Source organism: Sciurus carolinensis, chromosome X, assembly GCF_902686445.1.
Source record: "Sciurus carolinensis chromosome X, mSciCar1.2, whole genome shotgun sequence".
NCBI classification, from domain to species: Eukaryota; Metazoa; Chordata; class Mammalia; order Rodentia; family Sciuridae; genus Sciurus; species Sciurus carolinensis.
Genome location: NC_062232.1, coordinates 2,885,308 through 2,903,372, shown reverse-complemented (window position 1 = coordinate 2,903,372; position 18,065 = coordinate 2,885,308).

The following is an 18,065-nucleotide window of genomic DNA, read 5'->3' as shown; positions in this document are numbered from 1 at the left end:
AGGGAGGAGGGAGGGAGGGAGGAGGGATGAGCGAGGGAGGAGGGAGGAGGGAGGGAGGAGGAGGGAGGAGGGAGGAGGGAGGGAGGGAGGAGGGAGGAGGGAGGAGGCAGGAGGGAGGAGAGTTGGCAGGAAGGCCTGTCCCGCGCGGTGGAATCTCAGCCACGTGCAGAGCCAAATGTGCCTTTTATTGCGGAACCTGCTTCATGAAACCTCGGTGCTGGCGTTCAGCTCAGCTGCCGTTATGAACTGATTCTATGTATTTTCCTGCTTTGCGCTGCTGCTGCTGCTTAGCTGCGGCTCACCGGTAAGAGCTGCGGTCCCGGCACCGAGGAGGAAGGGTGCACGGTCGCAGGTCCCCTGGGGCGGCCTCCCTGAGCGCCCCGCTTCTCCCGACCTCCGTCTTGGGCTCGGTCAGCTGGCCACAGGGCCATCCGCAGCGCTCACGGTCTCAGGCACCGTGTCTGCCTTTCTGCCCCTGACAAAACGTGGCATGGGGACACAATGGCACCTCACGGAATTTTCAAAAACGCAGACCCACGTGTGTGGGAAAATACGTGGTGTGATTTTTAAGGTCATGGATGTGGATTCCGATCAGCATGGCTAGTGGGAGCTTCCCTTCTGCTTCACTGCTCTCTGCTCTCCTAGGGTTGGGGCTGAAACAGAATGTAGAGATGAGGACGAGACGTCTCCAAGTGCACACGTACACACATGTGCATGTGAGCTGTGCAAACCTGCAGAGATCTCTGGATATCTATGGGAGATGGATGGAGAGATAGGTGATAGAGAGATGATAGATGATAGACAGATGACAGCTGGATGGATGGATGATAGACAGAGACTCTGTCCTGCAGGTTTTCTCTGCACTGTGGCATCTGGGGCTGGGGGTTCTCTGTGCTGGGCTGTGCTGTGCACTGCAGGCTGTGGAGCAGCGTCTCTGGGCTCCACACACCAGGTGCCAGGAGCAGCCCCACCCAGGTTGTGACAGCCACCTAGACAGACAGATTTGGTAGATGATGGATGGATGGATGGATGGATGGATGATAGACAGACACTACTGGTAGATGATAGATAGATAGATAGACAGATGACAGCTGGATGGACAGATGGTAGGTAGAGACTCTGTCCTGCAGGTTTTCTCTGCACTGTGGCCTCTGGGGCTGGGGGTTCTCTGTGCTGGGCTGTGCTGTGCACTGCAGGCTGTGGAGCAGCCTCTCTGGGCTCCACACACCAGGTGCCAGGAGCAGCCCCACCCCCGTGTGACTATCAGCAGGTGCATAGAATAACAATTGCTCAGGCCTTCAGTGGGGGCATAAAAGACATTTGAAATATCTCTTTAAGCTCACCCGTAAAGGATCAGCATACACTACCTTTCTGGCAGGTGAGCAGTTAATCACAGAGGATGTCTGCTTGATTAAACTTCAACATTATTACAATGAGGTCCGGATCAAAACTCCCGGAACCTCAATGGCTGAGACAAGTTGTAACTCAACATGTTCGTCCTCGAGCGATTCCTAGAAGCCAGTTCCAGCTGAAGAACAAATCCACGGATGTCAACCGTGCAACCCAGAGACAAAGGGGCAATGAGAATCTGGGGGGAAATTCCCCTGAACCGGAGCCTGATCAGTGCCAATCTGTAAACGGAGGCAACGTCACGAGGAGAAACGCTATCGGTCGCTCCGGGAAGGACTCAGGGGTCCGTCACTGCCGATTGCCGGTTGCAGTTGCTAAAAGAGTAATTTTATCCTGGAGATCCTGGAGGCTTCACCCCAAGGTACATATGGCTGACGTTAAGTCACAGGGTTTCTTGCCTGGGATTCTATCCCGCTCCGCAGAAGAGCAACGCTGAACGATACTAAAACTAAAACTAAGGATAAGGACATCTCTGTGTCAGCTCCAGACTCCAGGCATCCAAGTTTAACCGACACGCTCCGAACATTTCCAACGAGATGTTTTCCAAATGCAAAGCGTTTGCTGCTGAGTGGGTGGGTTTGTACTTCTGAGCATCAGCAGCCTCCAGTATAGGACCGATGGTTTCTGTCCCCACACCCGCCAGACGGCTGCCCAACAGATCCGCTGCATTCAGAGACCTTGGGCACTCGGCTGCACGAAGCGCTCCGCCTGGTTGGCCCAGGGAAGATACGGGAAAGGAAAGCCAGCTGGTCACCAGCAACGTGGTGGCTGAGGATACGCGTATCCTGATTGGCCACAGGGAACACCGTGCTCTGTGCAAAGAATATGCAAAGATGCGACTGTCGAACTAGAAATAACCAAGGACAGAGAAGCGGGAGAGTCAAGAGAGAGCCGGTTCACCAGCCTTCCCCTGCTAGGACCAGAGTACCTAAGAGAAACCACCTGGAGGAAGAAGAGTTATCTCGGTTCATGGTTTCAGAGATCTCTGTTCACCAGCAGCCGAGTCCAGAGCCCTGGGTTTGAGGGCGAGCAGAACATCATGGCGGAAGGGTGGAGAAATCATGGCGGCCAAGAACCAAAGGGAGAGGAGGGAAGGCCGGGGACAAGACATAGTCTCAGGCTCTCCCTGCCAGGATCCACTTCCTCCAAATACACCCCACCTGTCCGCAGTCTGTCCGGGGGTCACAAGATCAATCCACTTGCTGGATTAACCCACTAGTGAAGACAGAGCCCTGATCGCTACCTGCAAGCCAGCTGCCCTGGGTAGCATGTTTCCCAGGTATGAGTTTTGGAGACGCTCCAGACGTGAATCAGAAGAGAGGGATTCACAAGGGTGCTGTAGCAATGGAAGGCCACGGGGCCACGGCCACATCGTGAATGACCCCGGAGCAGGACCACCATTCACCGCCGCTGCCGTGTGCTTTTACGTTCCCGTTGACAGAAAAGCAGATTGTGACCGTTTGTGTTGGGAACACCTGGATGAGAAGTGATGAGTGAGTTGTGAGCGTTTGCAAAAAAGGGACACATACTTGGAGGTCATAGAATGTTCTAGAACAGAGCATTATGGGTTGTCTTCAGTTACCTTTTTTTTTTTTTTTTTTTTTTGAAAAGGTGGTTGTACCAGGGATTAAACTTAGGGGCGCTCGACCCCGGAGCCACCTCCCCAGCCCTATTTTGCATTTTATTTAGAGACAGGGTCTCACTGAGTTGCATAGGGCCTCGCTGTTGCTGAGGCTGGCTTTGAACTCACGATCCTCCTGCCTCAGCCTCCCCTGCTGGCCTCAGCCTCCCCTGCTGCTGGGACGACAGGCCACCATGACCAGCTGTTCAGTGACTGTGACCTCAGTAGATTCAGCAGTAAAAAGCACACTTCTACCTGTTGTGGTCTCTAGAAGTTATTAGCAGGTGGATTTAGTTTAAATGTGTATTTGTAAATCATTTCTAATGAGAGCTCCTTGCCTTGTGTCTCTCCATCTAGAACGAGAGACTCTGGGAAAGAGAGCCAGCGTAAAACGCTCATTGCAGTCTCTTCATCAAATCGAGGCTGAATGATTGGCAATCCTATTCATCCTCACATCATTCTGCAAGACTGTCCACTGAATGGGGAGCTTTCTGTGGCTCTCAAACGCACACAGGCTCCAGACTCCGGCCTCCTGCAGTCCGGGTGGGCTGAAGAGGAAGGGAGAGTGATCCATTATCAGCTGCACACTGAGAGCAAAATAGAATCAGGGCCGGAGTGAACCATGGTGCAGAACCAGAAATCCCAGCGGCTGGGGAGGTTGAGGCAGGAGGATGGCGAGTTCAAAACCAGTCTCAACAAAAGGGAGGCCCAAAGCGACTCAGAGAGACCCTGTCTCTAAATACAATGCAAAACAGGTTGGGGAGGTGGCTCAGTGGTTAAGCAGTCCTGGGTTCAATCCTGGTACCAAAAAAAACAAACAAACAACAACAAACAGACTCCGCTTCATGGAGTTCATGGAAGTGCACCAGGGCTTGCCAGTTTCAAGGTTAGACATTATCCCTGTGCGTCTCTGTCACCAGGATCTGGTGCCTCTTCTTTGGTTGTGTCTAGAGAAATGGAAGCGGGTGTTTTGCAAACACCTGTCAGACCAGCTGTTTGCAACCGGAAGAACCGAGGTGCAAAACCTCGGAGGTCCATCCACACCTAAGATTCTTCCCTTGCAGGACCGGTTACCCTGATAGGATCTGGCCCCGGTAGGACCCTGCCTCCTCTATGAGAAAGACGAACACTCTGGCTTTTGCACAATAATATGGCGATTGCCCAATAAGCTACCCCATCGAGCCTCAAGGTTACCAGTTTGAGGAAGGGGAAGGATCGTCAAGAGCAAACGTCGGTGCCCAAGGAGGGTCAGGATGCACCCGAATTTAATTTTGTTACTTTGTTACTGTAATAGGAAGAAAGAGAGAGAGAGAGAGAGAGAGGAAGAGAGAGATTTGCAGGGCACCCTTCAAACTCCAGAAACACCTCTCTCAGGATCAGGTGGTAGAATCACGACTTAGCGTCAGATCTGCAATTAGTCATTTCTGCAAAAGTGGACTGGAGATTTTGCTCTTGTGGCAGATGTGCCAGAGAGATCAGATCCGGTGCTTGGCTGTAAGAGGAGAAAGAGAGATTATTTTCCAAGACTGGAGAAAGATTAAACTTCTTATGTTTTCTATGGTAGCCTGAGAGCTGATGTCTCTGTATCAGAGATGAGAACTTAAGTCAACCGAGAAGGCTCTGCGATCTGTATGGAAGCTTAAACAAAGAAACAAAAAATAAAATTAAAAAAGTGGCCTTCTTCTCCCATCATTTCAACACAGAGGAAGCACATTAAACCAATATCCATCCTGTAAGAAAAAACAGAGCGGATGAAACAGAACAGAAACCTAAATACTAATAAGGTAATTTGATCTATAAAACAATGGTGAGCTATTAAAAAAAGAAAAGGAGGTCATAGAAGAAATACAAGAGCCCGGGACAACAAATGGCAAATGCTTAGTCACACTAGTAATCCAAGAAAAACCAAATGAACGTAGATGGGAAAACTTGTTCTAGCTCATCGTACGGGTCATTTGGAGTACCATTTGGTCATTTGGGGGCCATTTGGAGTGTAGGTAAATGCTGTGCAGCCTGCTTCTCTTAGAATATATTATCCACTTGCACAAATGGAAGAAAATCATCTTTTCTATGGGAGACGAAGAGGCTGCTACCACTTGAATACATCATAAACCACTTGCTTTGGGGAGTTTGGTGAAGATTGACACTTGATTCTTTATCGACCACTCAGTTAGCTGTGAACACCATTCACCTTTTTCAAAATCAGTGCTTCCCCAACTAAGTTGTGCACCTGTATTTCCCTAAGAACACAATTCTTTATCTTCTTGTGTGTGTGTAAGTTCGTGTGCTTGCATTTTTAGTTACTTTGTTGATTCAAACTATTTTTAAAAGTAACCTAGAAAGACTTTTCCAGAGAGAATTATATCCTGTATCACTTGGCTTCTGAATCATATCATAAGATAGTGATGTTTGGCGAGGTAGACACCAGATAATTGAGGTACTTCAGGAAAACAACCAGTCAGAAACCAATTTGCATATGGCGGCTTTCTGTTGAACATAGGCTTCATCAAATTCCACGGTGTCTTCCTGAGATCTCAAAAGAATTTTGGACTAAGTATCAGAAATAGTTGGACTTATTTTAATTTATTTATTTTTTTCTTTGCCAAGTGTTGGTTTTTATCTTAAATCCCTTGTGTAAAATTGTGGACATCAAAGGTGTGGCCCCAATTTAGCTACCATCTGATGTGATATCACACATTACTTACTAGTTTTCACCAGGCAACCCAAAATATATATAAAGATATATATTTCTTTATAAAAGTGTTTGATACACAGTTGACCTTCCATATCTGGAGGTTTGACCTTTGTGGATTCAACCAGCTATAGACAAAAAATACTTAGAAAGATGCTTAGAAAAAAACTGTACTGGGCATGTACATTTTTGTTTACTCATTTTTAAAAAATGTTTTTATTTGTTCTCATTAGTTGCACATGACTGTAGAAAGCCTTTGTGCATTTTGATAGATCAGACATAAATGGAGTGTCATCTCTCATTTTTCTGATTGCACATATTGTAGGATCACATTGGTCATGCAGTTTTTAAACAATGCAGTTCAATAACTATATACTGGTACGGTTTGAGCCTGAGGTGCATTTCAATAAAGTCGGATATGAGACAATGCAGGAATCTTCAGAGGGAGAATGATTAGGTTATGAGAGTCTTAACCTAATCACTGGATCAATCTGTTTGGCAGGTTAAAAATTTGAAAGAAGCACTGTAAGCAGGTGGGGTGTGTCTGTAGGAAGTAGGTCTTTGGGGTGTGCTTTGGGATTTATATTTTGTACCTGTTCAGCAGAACTCTCTCTGCTTCCTGGTGCCACGTCCTGAGCTGCTCTCCTCTGCCAGGCCCTTCCGCCATTTTGTTCTGCCTCACCTTGGGCCAGAGCCATGGAGTCGGCCCACCATGGACTGAACCTCTGAAACCATGAGCCCCACATAAAGTTTCCCTCCTCCATGTTGTCCTAATTGGGTATTTTGGTCACAGTGATGAGAAATTGACTAACACACGTAGTATTTCTAGTCTCTGGCTGTTAAAAGTAATCTAGAGATGATCTAAAATACAAGGAAGCATATACATGGGTTCTATGCAGATCCTATGCCATTTTATATAATTCAGTTGGGTTTTCCAAGATTCTAGAACCCACAGGAGGTCCTGGATCCAATCCCCAATGGACACCAAGGCATGACTGAGCTGTTTGTCCTTTTTGTGCATTTTTATGAATGCCTCATTATGAAATGTCATTCCTAAGGGGTGCGCGTGTATGTGTTTGCTATTTAAAGTGCAGAACAAGAGTCCCAGCTTGATCTAGGATTTTCTCCTTCCTTAACGTGTGTCTGCTTTCCGTTCCTAGCTGCCTTGACATTAGAGAAAGAAGGATTGGAGTCATGCACAATTGGCAGAGTAGTGCCACCCCATTGAGCTTTGTGGTATGGTGACTACTGAATGCACACCCATCTGACACTGTTCTAGGTTCTCCCGGACATGCCATTAAATTCTCCCTGGCTGTTGTATGAAGAACTATTACACTTGAGTTTGCCAGAAGCTGTTCCTATCTTTAGAAATCTCTGATTTAATCAAAGCCCACTTGGAACCACCCTTGAGACAGATTTAGCCAAACATCCATATTGTCCAGGCAACTCAGGGCATGGGAAATAGTTTCCATAGCCATTGGTCCCAACTGGATGGTAGGTTAACTCTTGAATGTAGGGAACCCGTGGGACTCGAGTCACAGCTTCCAAGAGGAAGCAGGTTCAGACTAGCCCAGCAGGAGATGGAGACTGGACAGCCTGTCCTTCCCATTTCCACTGAAGGGTGAAGCAGACGTTTAAGTAGAGTAACAGCGATCAGAAAACCCTCCAGCGTCACCTCTGCACCTCAAAGCCATGTTGCTATGGCGTGTCCAAAGCAAGTCATGGTACCCACATGGCTTGGTGATAGGACCATGCTCAGCCTCCCCTGGAGGAAAGTTCTGGTGTTTTATGAAATTCCACAGGTCCTTAGTCATGGAAGTCTTCTAGGGAGTGTCCATTACTCATGCATGTCCATTACTCTTCAGCAATCCTCTGAAGAAGTTTGTCCCAGGGAATAGTTAGAAGACAAAGACCAGAGCCACCATGAACTTGAACATTCCAAACCATAGACCTCAGCAGAGAGCTGAAGGAAGACATGGCATGATTAGAATATTCTAGGGTACCACTGCCTCCAATTTTTTAAGAGAGTTGGCAGTAAGTTTGTACAACTGCAAATTCCAAGGCATACAACCAGGGAAGGATTTAATAGGCACCACGGAGAATGATTTAATGCCCCCCATGGTATGTCTTTTATTGAAGCTCTGTGCATCTGGCTGTTATGGATTAGTGGTACACTCTTTGGAAAATAATTACTTTGTGCCTTTGGGCATGGGAATTAATTTCTTCGTCTTGGAATCTGTTCCATTCTAGATTTCAAATTGCATTGTGCTATCTAACGAGGAAATGTATTTGCCTCCTGATCTGAATTCATCTGCAGGGAGCTGGGGAGAAGCAGACCTAAGAATGGGTAGGAACGCCTGGTGTGATTAGGAAATATCACAAAACATGGGGGAAGATTACTTGGAAACAAAGGCTGCAGTGGATTATTAGATGGTGGTAGCCATTCAACATCCAGAGCTCACATTCGTTTCTTCCAAATCAATTAACACGTTGCCCCAACAGACTGCTTTCAGACACAAGGACACGGGCTGATTTATGTTGTTCCTCTGCATTTAAAGGTGAGAGTCTGCAGTGGCCAAATTACCTTCTAAGAAGAAATTGGCAAGCAGATCAAGTGAGGTAAGACATAATATATTTTCTGGAGGATACAAAAGGCTGTGAAACATAGTATATTATCCCATTAAATCCATTTGTATAAAATTGCCTAGAGGATTTGGAAGAAGAAAAGAGACATCATGGAAATTATGTTCTTTAGATGAATAAGTAGATAATATGCATAAGGAATTCATAGAGAGATGCATAGATGCACAGATAATTAGATAGATAGATAGATAGATAGATAGTATAATGGATGGATGGATGGATGGATGGATGGATGGATGGTGGGTAAACAGATGCAAAAGTAGACAGTATATGTGGAAAATGGATGGATGGAAGGATGAATGTAAATGATAGATAGATAGATAGATAGATAGTATAACTAGATGGATGGATGGATGGATGGATGGATGGATGGATGGATGGATGAAAGATACAAAAGTAGACAGTATACATGGATGAAGGATGGATGGATGGTAGATAGATAGATACAAAGGTAGACAGTATAAATTGATGACTGGATGTATGAATGATAGATATTATAAATGGATGGGTGAATGGATGGATGGAAGGATGAATGGTTGGATGGTAGATAGAGATACAAAGATAGAATATATGGACAATGGATGAATGGATGGTAGACAGACAGATGCAAAGGTAGAAAATATGAATGGATGAATAGATGGATGGTAGGTAGGTAGGTAGAGAGAGATAGTATAAATGGATGGATGGGTGGATGGATGGATAGTAGATAGAGATATTATAAATGGATGGATGGATGGATAGTAGATAGAGATATTATAAATGGATGGATGGATGGATGAATGGATAGTAGATAGAGTTAATGAATAGATGGGTGGATGGTAGAAAGATGACAGATACATAGATTCCAACAATATAAATGGATGGAGGATGATAGATAAATAGTTAGATAGAATAAATGGATGGATGGATGGTAGGTAGAGATACAAAGAGACAGTATATATGGACAATGGATGGATGGATGGTAGGTAGATGGATAAAAAAGGTAAACTATAAATGGATGAATGGATAGATGGTAGATAGACAGACAGTATAAATGGATGGATATGTGAATGGATAGTAGATAGACAGACAGCATAAATGGATGGATAGATGGATGGATAGTGATAGATACAGTTAATGAACAGACAGGAGGATGGTAGAACGATGACAGATAAAAAGATTCAGACAGTATAAATGGATGGAAGATGATAGATGATTGACAGACAGACAGACAAACAGACACATATTCCCTGTATCCTCCATATCTCTGAGTTCTGCATCCAGGTATTCAACCAACCAGGATTAAAAATATTTCATCCCAAAACTGTGCCTGTACTGAACACGCACAGATGTTTTCATTGTGATCATTCCTTAAGTAACACAGTGTAACAGGATCGACACGGCCTTTCCGTTGCGCTTGGACGTGTACGTCAACCAGAGGTGGTTCAAGTGGACCAGAAGGTGGGCTTCTGTCCTGGGCAAAGACTGTTCCACGTTGAGTAAGGAAGCTGAGCATCTCTGTGTTCTCTAAAACATCTGTGTGGGTCGTGCTATGAAGCTCGCTTGCATTTGAAGAGGTTGCTGTGAATACTCATTTATGGATGATCATATGGTGTATCATCATATCTCTGCCTATTTATAATACACACTCCTTCGTTTCCCCCACTTCCAATCCCCGTGGGCTTAACATTTTCACCTCATTCCCACATAATGTGGCATGAGATCAAGAAAGGACCCCAAAGGCGTAAAATCTGGTGGTGTTCCTGAGCCTTCCCTGGAGAAGCAGAAACCCTGGTGAATTCCAACCCGGGTGAAACCGCTTCTCTCTGGAAGCGATGTAAACCCCACCAAGCAGCAAGAAAATGGAGCAGAAATGGCCAGCGGCCTCTACTTCCCCAGAGCTACCCACTGGCTAAATACCGTGAGTCTGTTCCAGTGTGTGACTCATGCCGCACACAGACACACACAGACACACACACACACACACACACACACAGGTAGGCCCTGTGTCAGCGAGCAGATATAACACAAGCCCTCTGCACCTCAACGTGCCTAAACTTGCCACGTCGCTCTTTTCTTCCTTTTTTTTTTGTTGTCCCTGGGGATGAAACCCAGGGGTGCTTAACCACTGAGCCACATCCCCAGCCCTTTTTATCTTTTATTTTGCAACACGGCCTCGCTAAGCTGCTGAGGCTAACCTTCAACTTGGGATCCTCCTGCCTCAGCCTCCCGAGACACTGACAGCACAGGGGTGCGCCCCGGTGCGCGGCTCTGTGCTGTTTTCCACAGATAAATTCCTTCTTTTTTTTCGATGTAGCAGGTTCAAGATGATCTTTGAAATAGTGCTGCTGTTCCCACTCAGTGGTGGGTTTCTTTGAATCTACCTCCCCTCGAATCTATCATATGTCTACATGGCCACCTACCTATCATCTACGTGGCTACCTACCTATCATCTACGTGGCTACCTACCTCATCTACGTGGCTACCTACCTCATCTACGTGGCTACCTACCTCATCTACATGGCTACCTACCTATCATCTACGTGGCTACCTACCTATCATCTACGTGGCTACCTACCTATCATCTACGTGGCTACCTACCTATCATCTACATGGCCACCTACCTATCATCTACGTGGCTACCTACCTATCATCTATGTGGGTACCTACCTCATCTACGTGGCCACCTACCTATCATCTACGTGGCTACCTACCTATCATCTACGTGGATACCTACCTATCACCTACGTGGCTACCTACCTATCATCTACATGGCTACCTACCTATCATCTACATGGATACCTACCTATCATCTACGTGGCTACCTACCTATCATCTACGTGGCTACCTACCTATCATCTACGTGGCTACCTACCTCATCTACATGGCCACCTACCTATCATCTACGTGGCTACCTACCTCATCTACGTGGCTACCTACCTATCATCTACGTGGCTACCTACCTCATCTACATGGCCACCTACCTATCATCTACATGGCTACCTACCTCATCTACATGGCTACCTACCTCATCTACATGGCCACCTACCTATCATCTACGTGACTACCTACCTATCATCTACATGGCCACCTACCTATCACCTACGTGGCTACCTACCTATCATCTACGTGGCTACCTACCTATCATCTACGTGGCTACCTACCTATCATCTACGTGGCTACCTACCTATCATCTACATGGCCACCTACCTATCATCTATGTGGCTACCTACCTATCATCTACGTGGCTACCTACCTCATCTACATGGCCACCTACCTATCATCTACGTGGCTACCTACCTCATCTACGTGGCTACCTACCTATCATCTACGTGGCTACCTACCTATCATCTACGTGGCTACCTACCTATCATCTACATGGCTACCTACCTCATCTACGTGGCTACCTACCTATCATCTACGTGGCTACCTACCTATCATCTACGTGGCTACCTACCTATCATCTACGTGGCTACCTACCTATCATCTACGTGGCTACCTACCTCATCTACGTGGCTACCTACCTATCATCTACGTGGCTACCTACCTATCATCTACGTGGCTACCTACCTATCATCTACGTGGTTACCTATCTATCATCTACGTGGCTACCTACCTATCATCTACGTGGCTACCTACCTATCATCTACGTGGCTACCTACCTCATCTACGTGGCTACCTACCTCATCTACGTGGCTACCTACCTATCATCTACGTGGCTACCTACCTATCATCTACGTGGCTACCTACCTCATCTACGTGGCTACCTACCTATCATCTACGTGGCTACCTACCTATCATCTACGTGGCTACCTACCTATCATCTACGTGGCTACCTACCTCATCTACGTGGCTACCTACCTATCATCTACGTGGCTACCTACCTCATCTACGTGGCTACCTACCTATCATCTACGTGGCTACCTACCTATCATCTACGTGGCTACCTACCTCATCTACGTGGCTACCTACCTATCATCTACGTGGCTACCTACCTATCATCTACGTGGCTACCTACCTCATCTACATGGCTACCTACCTCATCTATGTGGCTACCTACCTCATCTACGTGGCTACCTACCTGTCATCTACATGGCTACCTACCTATCATCTACGTGGCTACCTACCTCATCTACGTGGCTACCTACCTCATCTACGTGGCTACCTACCTATCATCTACGTGGCTACCTACCTATCATCTACGTGGCTACCTACCTCATCTACGTGGCTACCTACCTATCATCTACGTGGCTACCTACCTATCATCTACAAGGCTACCTACCTCATCTACGTGGCTACCTACCTCATCTACGTTGCTACCTACCTATCATCTACGTGGCTACCTACCTCATCTACGTGGCTACCTACCTCATCTACGTTGCTACCTACCTATCATCTACGTGGCTACCTACCTCATCTACGTGGCTACCTACCTCATCTACGTGGCTACCTACCTATCATCTACGTGGCTGTCTTATCCGTCTTCTGTGCATCTGTCAATCATCTATCCTCGATCCGCCTGCCCACCTCTCTATGATCTACCTAATCACCTCAGCAGCCATTCCTGAGCTACGTCGGCACCATGCATTTTATTAAAATGACATTGTGACATGCATTTTAATAAAGTGACATTGTGACATGCATTTTAATAAAGTGACATCGTGACATGCATTTTATTAAAGTGACGGGTGGTGCTCCTTGCTCCTTCTGCACAGCACCAAGTCCCGGGAGGTCTCTGTGAGTGAGCACGCTGGTCCCTTCTTGGGCAGGGTCTCCCTGCTTCCTTGACCATTCCTTGGACATCGCTCATTGGCCCGTTATGGTCATTCATTGGACGTCCCGTGGACATTCAGAAGGTCCCATGCTTCCGATTCCTGGAGAAAGAAAACAGTGACCACCCTCTAGAGCCACAAGGGAGCCCACAACTCATTTCCAAAGCGGTCCAATCATCAAAGCCAACTTTGGGTCAAGAGCTGTGATCCTCAAGGTCCTTCAGGTGCAGAGTCCTCCGCTTCTGAAACCAAGTCCACCATCCACAGCCTGGCGAGAGAAATCGTGTCCCTGCCTCAAGTTCAACCACCCCATGAAATGCCATTTGGGATGTTGGCCAATACCGACCTCACGTCCCGGTTTCCAATGGAAGACAGGACCTGGGTCCTGCTTGCTTCCCAGAGTCCGGAACCTAGAAGCCGGCTCCCCATCACCTGCCAAGCCAGGTGTTCTGACTTTTTGTTTTAGAGACTCGGAGGCTGTCAGGTGACTTATTTCTAGCAATTTCTAAAGAATGTGTGTTGACAGGACCTTGTAACATGTGAGAGTCTATGTTTTAATGACATTATACTTGGCATTTCAGCAAGCATTATTTATCTGTCATGGAGTCAGCCAATCATGGACGGAATCTCTCAAACCATGAGCCCAAATAAACCAGGTGGTAACTCAAGGCAGGTGAGGTGTGGCTGGAGGAGGTGGTCACTGGGGACATCCCTTGGACTATATCCCGTCCCTGGCTCCTTGGGGACTATATCCTGTCCCTGACTCCTTGGGGACTATATCCTGTCCCTGGCTCCTTGGGGACTATATCCTGTCCCTGGTTCCATGGGGACTATATCCTGTCCCTGGCTCCTTGGGGACTATATCCTGTCTCTGGCTCCTTGGGGACTATATCCTGTCCCTGGCTCCTTGGGGACTATATCCTGTCCCTGGCTCCTTGGGGACTATATCCTGTCCCTGGCTCCTTGGGGACTATATCCTGTCCCTGGCTCCTTGGGGACTATATCCTGTCCCTGGCTCCATGGGGACTATATCCTGTCCCTGGCTCCTTGGGGACTATATCCTGTCCCTGGCTCCATGGGGTTTTTATCTGGTCCCTGGTGAGCAGAGCTCTCTCTGCTTCCTGGTGCCACGTCCTGAGCTGCTCTCCTCCTCCAGGCCCTTCCGCCATTTTGTTCTGCCTCACCTTGGGCCAGAGCCATGGAGTCAGCCCACCATGGACTGAAACCATGGAGCCTCTGAAACCATGAGCCAAAGTAATTTTTTCTTGCCAGGTATTTTGGTCACAGTGATAAAACACTAACTAAAATGGCCCTGCTCCTCGGGTACCCTGAATATAACTTCTAATTGTCAACTTAATTATCTTCTCCCTTTAAAAGTCATCTGCCACTCAACCATAGGAACCAGCCACAGACCTTTTACTGATGGGTTTATCAGGTGGAAATACTTTATTTTTGTTCTTTTTCTTGCATGTTGCAGGTGCCTATATTTGGCCTAGGATCATATTTTGACTTTAATGTTAAACAGGAGGTTGAGGGATATTCAAAAGAGAAACATTGAGAGTCGGTAAGGATTTTTTTTTTTTCCCTTTTTATTTGTATGCATTTACTCGTTTATTTGTTAGGGGTATGGGCTGCCCTGCAATTGGAAATTGCTGCGATTCCCTGTTTTTTTTTAGACTGTGAGATCCAGTCCATCTTCATTTTCTATGGACTCTGCATTTTTAAATTTGCCTTGGTCTAAAATTTATTCATGACCCCCAGATTGATACTCAAGGGGGTTTTTAAATCATTTGCAGACCCATGAACAGCGGTGAACGCTTTGAGTTGACGGACTTGGGATTTCCCATGTGACCTTGAATAAAGCAATACTTTGTCTCCCATCAGCCCTTGTGCTATAAACAATTGCAAGGTCTGTTTCGTGCTGTGTTCTTTTCAATCTTGGTCTTTCTGTTAGTGAGGCTGTTTTTGGAGACAGCTCCCTAGCAGGGTGCTTTGATGCAGGTCAGTTCTCCTGAGTGTAAGAAGACCGATCTGCCTCATGGAATAAATACACGTGTTCAGCTAAGACGGAGTCAAGCACGCATCAGAGCTCTTGGCCATGAATTTAATGGGAATGCACCCACCATATCTTCTTCTCAAGGTCTCTTTGAACAGAAAGGAAAGTGTGTACGTGATTCAAAGATGAAAATCTCCAGCCCAGAGTGACTGAAGCTAACCTGGACCTGATCCAGGAAATATGGTTCTGTATTCACTAATTCATCATTCTCAGGGGATTCATAGAACAAGACCATCGTGAATGCTGAAGAACGGCATCCTGCTCATGGTAGCAGCTTGTCGATGGAGGTTGACGACGTTGCAGAGATTCGTCCATAAAATCTTATCAGATAACGTGATGGGTAGTGAAGTCACCTCCTCCACTCCTCAGTCTCTGGGGCGTCTGAGGCCAAAGTTTCACTGAGAAAAAGAAACAGAGAGAGACATGGTGAACTACATCTCCAATTTAGTCCACAGCCTGGCAGACTTGGGGCTGCTGAGGCTGCTTCCTGCTCACAGATGGCGCTGCTCCTGGTCCTCACAGGGTGGACGGGCAGGGGGCTCTCTGGTCTCTGTAGAAGGACCCTGGTCCCCTTCCTGGGCTGCACCCATGAGCTCAGCCCCTCCCAGAGCCCCACCTCCCACACCAGCTCCTGGTGAGGACTCAGCACAGGAACCTGGGGACACACACTCAGGTCCCTGCCCTGCTCAGAGGGCTGGTGCATCCCTGTGTGAGTCTCCCGGGCTGCTGTGACCAGACCCCCAGCCCGGGGCTGAGGGACCCCAGACCTGACCGCTCTCAGCTCCGCAGGCTGCAGCCCAGGTCCAGGCGGGGCAGACTCGGGGCTGCTGAGGCTGCTTCCTGCTCACAGATGGCACTGCTCCTGGTCCTCACAGGGTGGACGGGCAGGGGGCTCTCTGGTCTCTGTAGAAGGACCCTGGTCCCCTTCCTGGGCTGCACCCATGAGCTCAGCCCCTCCCACAGCCCCACCTCCCACACCATCTCCTGGTGAGGACTCAGCATTGGAATTCCGGAAAGACAGATACATCAGATTCTCCTGCTCCCTAGTCCCTTTTCCGTGTCTGCAGCCGTCTTGGGATCTCTGTCTTTGCAAGAAACTCTGTTACGTCCATCAATAAACATGAAGGGATGCTGTTATTCTGTTTCTTCAAGAGAAGGAGAGTCACTAGCATCTGACTTAAATGAGAAAGTGTCATTCATTTGATCAACTGGACACTAAGTGACAAGTTATTGATTTGATCCATGCAATCGACAATTTTCTAAAGCAGAGGATATATGTCTTTGCTCTGTCTCTGCCAATCACAAGGCGGAGAGCAGATTCTTGAATACTGATTGAAAAAATCAAATGCCAACATTTGCTTGTTAAAAGCTGCCCTTCTATGAAGGAGTTCATATCTTCAGAGGCTGAAATGTGTTTGATCACCAAAAGGTCTATGTAAAAATAAATGTCATATAGTAATGACAGAAATATTTGTAATGCCATCATTAAGATTTAATTTGCCAAAGCCCTGGGTTCGATCCCCAGCACCCCCCCCCCAAAAAAAAGATTTAATTTGCAACAAAGCTTAGGATGACTTTTTCTATTTCATCCTAAGATATATGTTCTCAACACGGGAATCTATTTTCAGTTTAAATGAGCTTCCAGAGGGAATTTGGACAGGAATGTCATTATTGATTTTTAGCTGATTGCTATTGTTTTCACGTCCAGGTCTGGGGTGTGTAAGTGGCTCTTTGGTCCCTTGGATATGATCAAATCGGAGCAGCCGATTGGTCTGGTTTAATCAGCACGCTTGGTACAGATGTGTAGACTTATCCCGTTGAACCTCAATGACATATGCATTTATTGCACAAAGATCGAAAATCGGAAATAATATGTTGGAGAGAAAAAGGAAAGCGTCCAGTTTTGCCTGCAACTTCACCTGCAGTCTACCCAGGGGCCGCGATGCCCAATGACTGTGCTGTGCTGTTTTGAGGGTCCACCGGCAGCCGCTGCTTCCATCTGCACAGACGTCTCCGCTGCTGAGAAGGAGGGTAACCTGTCAGGACTCGTCAGTCCCTTTGGAAAGGTCTCTGCGGCCTCGGGGTCACATGTGACACCAGCTGTTAGAAATTTCCGGAAAGTAACACCGGCTGACATCGTTTCCCAGGACCCGGGGCTTGTGCAGGGGAGACCTGCAGCAGGGAGGCAGCAGCAGATCTCAGAGCTGGACTCAGCCCTGGGCCTCCGAGGACGCCCGGCCTCCCCCGGGGAACTTCGCTGGGGAGCCTCCGACCGTGGGGTCGCAGCTCCGGGTGCTAAGGGAATCTTCCCATGTTCCCTTCCACCCAGAGCCGACACCCTGTGTGATCCTGCGATTAAGGGTCTCATGATACGGATTCTTGAATTGGGAATCTGCAAACTCAAATTGCAATTTTGCTAACTGTTTTTTTAATTTTTTTGTTTGTTCTTTTCTATGTACACAGGATGATTAAGTCACTTTCTTTGTCTAGTTCTTCCCATTTCCTGTCCCTTCTCCCTCCTCTCAATTTTCTTCCTGCATTCTACTGATTTTTATGAGGTTCCCCAAAATACTTTCATTCCATTCCTCTCTTCTAGCTTCTGAATATCAGAAGGAATATCTGACTATTCACTTTCTGAGTCTCATGCATTTCATCTAGGGTGATATTCTCCAGCTCCATCCACTCACCAGCAAATGCCATCATTTCATTCTTCTTCAGGGCTGAGTAATATTCCACTGTGTATAGATGTACCACATTTTCTTTATCCATTCATCTGTTGAAGGGCACCCAGGTTGGTTCCATAGTTTAGCTATTGTGAATTGAGCTGCTATAAACATGGATGTGGCTGCGTCACTGTAGTGTGCTGATTTTAAGTCCCTTGGGAATAAACCG